We start from the raw sequence: 4,047 nt of genomic DNA on the forward strand, positions 1-4,047 counted from the left end.
TATATATATATAGAGACATATATATCTCTCAGGGAAGCCCGACAGAGGGGAATTATCCCGTTGTGATAAACCTGCAGATTCACTGAGGTTTCTTTGAGAAGTCAGTCGTGAGCTGTTCTGGACTCTTGGTCTGGGCTTCCCTGTTTAATAATATCGGAGCAAATGTACAAAACCAGTGATCCGTACAGCGACGTAGTTCTGTGAATTAGACCAGACCTGTATTCCAATCTATACTCAAGGCCAGGTAAAAGTCGTGATAGTTATATGTATCGTGTGAATCCAATCTAAATAGGATACTTGGAAACTCGTCTGTGTAACAGTTCTCTATAACTTTGCCGTCTAACTTATGCACACTGAGGACGTACGCTAGAGATGTATTTTTATGACGATTACGTTCGGTTTGATGGCGAAGGAGCGATTCGTATGATTGATTAACACTAGTTAGACATCCGGGATTAATATAGTACATTTATCACTGCCGGTCTCTTACAACACCGTATTAATGCTGCTGATGATCTTTCTCGACTGGCGCGAGGCATGAACTTTTTATTTATTTATTGATTTATTTATCGCTGCCCTCATTGCAGTATGGTTTGTAATAGACTCTTTTAATAATTCTGCTTGTAACTTCTTAGCAGACGTCTCCTACGTTGCAGAAATCTGCTAGCGAGATTCTTGCTCTGCTAGTCGTCCTGCCTTCGCGTGCACGATCGTGTGCGCGGTTTCTCGTACATTCTGTACTACCTAAAAAATTATCTCACGGTTCCTGCGCGTCCCAGCTGCTTCGACGTGCAAACTCTGGTGGATTTCATCAATACTTTTTTTTACCCTTGGCTCGTTCTTTTTGACGTCATGAACAGCCTAAGGGGAGGTCCACGTTGTGTTTTATCTGTACGCTCACCAGCTAGTTTGTTAGGAACACCTGCATCCGTGATCATTACTGCGGTTATCCAATCAGCCAGCCAATCACGATGTGGCAGCAGGATACAGGGTTCTGTTAATGTTCACATCAAACATCAGAATGGTGGGGAGGGGGGAGGGGAGGGGAGGGGAGGCAAGGGGGGGGGTCATCGTAGTGACCAGTAACGTTTTTCTAGTCTTCATCTGTCCAGCTTTGGTGTCCGCTGTAGCACCAGATTCCTGTTCTTTACCTGACAAGAGAGGAACCTGATGTGGTCCTGTGCTCTTCCAGCACATTCACCTCAAAGTTCGGCGTTTTGAGGTGCTTCTCAGCTCTCCGTGGTTTAAAGAGTGCTTATTTGACTTCCTGTCAGCTTGAACCAGACTCTCCATTCTCCTCTTCCTTCACCTCTCTCATCAGCAAGACATTTTTGTTTGTTTGTTTGTTTGTTTTTGTTTTTCTCTCCATTCCGAGTAACCTCCCAGGAGATCAGCAGTTCCACTGAGATTAAAAAAAAAATTCTTGATGTTTGATGCAAACATTAACCGAAATCTGCATCTGCATGATTTTATGTCGTGGCACTGCTCTAACATGATTGTCTGATCAAAGGATCGCATGAATACCGGTGAGTGTAAACGTATAACTGTATTTTTTCCCACTATTCCGGCCGCTCCCGTTTCGGCCGCCACAGCGGATCCCCCAGCCGCAGGTCGATTGTGGCACAAGCTTTACACCGGATGTGCTTCCTGACGCAACCCTCCGCATTTTCTGCTTTCTCCGTGTTTTTCCAGCGGCTGGGGGCGGTTCCCTGACTGGGGATCGAACCTGGGCCGCAGCACCGAGAGTGCCGCACGCGAGCCGCACGTGAGCCGCACGTCCATCAGGGAACCATGTTTATAAATATATAACTACGCCTATTAGATGGAAAATTCCCGAGTCTGCCAGAGTTTGGTTTGAAAGCTGATTGGTTTCAGTTCTAACCCTTTCGACGGCGGCTGTTGGTCGTTAGTCGTGTCACGTGAGAGATGCTTCTTTTGTTATTATTATTATTATTATTATTATTATTATTACGCTTTCTTTCGTGGCATTACACTGTGATTATGTTTGAAAGGATGACTCTGTAAGAATTGTCTTCGGCAGAACGAAGTGAAGTTTGCACAAAACATGACCGAGTGCTTTTATGGTCATCCGCGTGATTAAGGACGACGTCGGAGTACGCGAAAGACTCGGCCCAAATCTGCCGCCCGTTCCTTTCTGTATAAATCAGACTCGTGGTCAAAAGGGAAGCGGTGCTTGTCCGGAAAAGAAATTGTTTTGCCGTTTTAAAAAAATAAATAAAATAAATAAAATACTGTGCTAAGATCAAGGCTGACTTGATAAAGCTGCCTTCCTCCAAATAAATTGTAATGTTTACGACTCTTCCTCAGCCATACATCATGATTATTGCCAAATTATCAGCCGTGCCAAATGACCTTTTGAGAGAAGTGCAGTGAGAGAACTGATTTGTCCATAGACATAGACTTATTCGAGTGTGTGTGTGTGTGTGTGTGTGTGTGTGTGTGTGTCAGGTTTGTTTTCTGCACTGAAATGTCACGAGAGCTTAAAAGACGTCGGAGTTTCCGTTTGTCCGAACTGCAGTAATGGTGAGCAGTGAAAGAATTTCTGTGCGTGTGTCGCATATTTCTCAGCTCAAAACGATCTCGTCCAGACGTTCTAACGCGCGGCGTCGAATCCGATTCGGTTCATGCGAATGAACTCGCACGCCGTCCTCGCGGTTATTTTCCTCGTACTCGGCCGACCTTTAAAGAATTTAAACTGTCTCAGATCGTCATCCAGTGCTAGTGTGTACTCTCCGAGATATTTCAGTGAAGCTGAGCCAAACGTCCTCCTCTTTTTCCCCTAGATAAAGACTACGTAAGGAATAATCTCCCCCGTGTCCACATGATCTTTTGAAAACGAGACTTGAGCTTTTCGGATCCAAATTGCTGTGCAGATGTAGTGCTTTCTGCTTGTGGGAGATGCTTTTGCTGTTAATTATAAATCGATAACGGTTCGTGTGGTTCCTGCGGCGTTTCGTGTTTTCTTTCCCGCGGTGCCTCGCCGCCCCTCCTCCTCGTCCCGCGCTCACACAGTTACCGTGGCGTTCTTCTCGGAACGTACCGTTATAAGGAAATAACCCGCTCGGGGATGGTATGATGAAGCGGAGCCCGATCCGAAGCGTGTCGTTCCTCTCATACGACGCTGATTTGCCAACGGTTCTGCGTTTAGAAACGAACGAGACGTCAGACTTTTTAACGGTTCCGTCGATGTAACGTTTTTGTTTGCGGGACGTCCGCGAGACGAGACTTCCTGTTCTCGAATCTGCTCGACCGTGTTTCAGATACATGTTTAATCTTGACCATTAAATATCTAATGAAAAAAAAAAAGATGTGTTCACACGGTTCTGGAAGAAAAAAACAAAACAAAACGGAATAATCCGATCTCCGTCACGTGTAGAAGTAGATTCTGAAACGCGAACCCTGATGTAAACATAGCTGTTGTGGAACGTTTAAGAGTCCGGTTTTAGTTCGGAACAGAAATGTAGAAATCTGAGGCCGTGTTTAAGCCTGGAAAACGGCGAAGTCTGTTTCTATCTGTTGGTGAAAGTTCCTGTTAAAGGTCAAACGTCTTTGCGTTGCTGTGTGAAACGTCCCTCCTGCCACTGCGTCACTGTGCTCTACAGAAATGTGTCAAAGCCTGACGTTACGGTGTTCCGCTCAGAAAAGTCATTGGGGATTTTATTTTCCTTTCTTTCTTTCTTTTGTAGAAATTCTGACTTTGAGGTGTTTCTGTGATCTGTTTGTGAGAGTATTAACAGTATTCTGTTTTTACCCTTCGTGTGTCCGGGTTAGCTGTTCCTTATGTTCAATAAAGATCCTCAACTTTCAGATACTCCGAGTCTTGGGTCATTTTTCCCCATGCGTTCAGATTAATGACTGTTCTTAAGGTTTATTTCTCTGTGTGTGTGTGTGTGTGTGAGAGAGAGAGAGAGAGAGAAAGAACTTGGCCCTCTCCTTTACACACCTTCCACGTTGCCATTCAACAAATACCATGCATACATTAACATTTATTTTTTGGAAATGAGAAAAACTGAACAGAGTTAAAAG

At 44.6% G+C, this 4,047-nt stretch overlaps 1 pseudogene; it reads right to left on the reverse strand.

The window, feature by feature from the left end:
* Nucleotides 1-1,559: 1,559 nt before the first annotated feature.
* The window catches only part of LOC128622745 (putative nuclease HARBI1), a 24,840-nt pseudogene continuing 22,352 nt past the window's right edge, over nucleotides 1,560-4,047 (reverse strand).

Source organism: Ictalurus furcatus, chromosome 18, assembly GCF_023375685.1.
Source record: "Ictalurus furcatus strain D&B chromosome 18, Billie_1.0, whole genome shotgun sequence".
NCBI classification, from domain to species: Eukaryota; Metazoa; Chordata; class Actinopteri; order Siluriformes; family Ictaluridae; genus Ictalurus; species Ictalurus furcatus.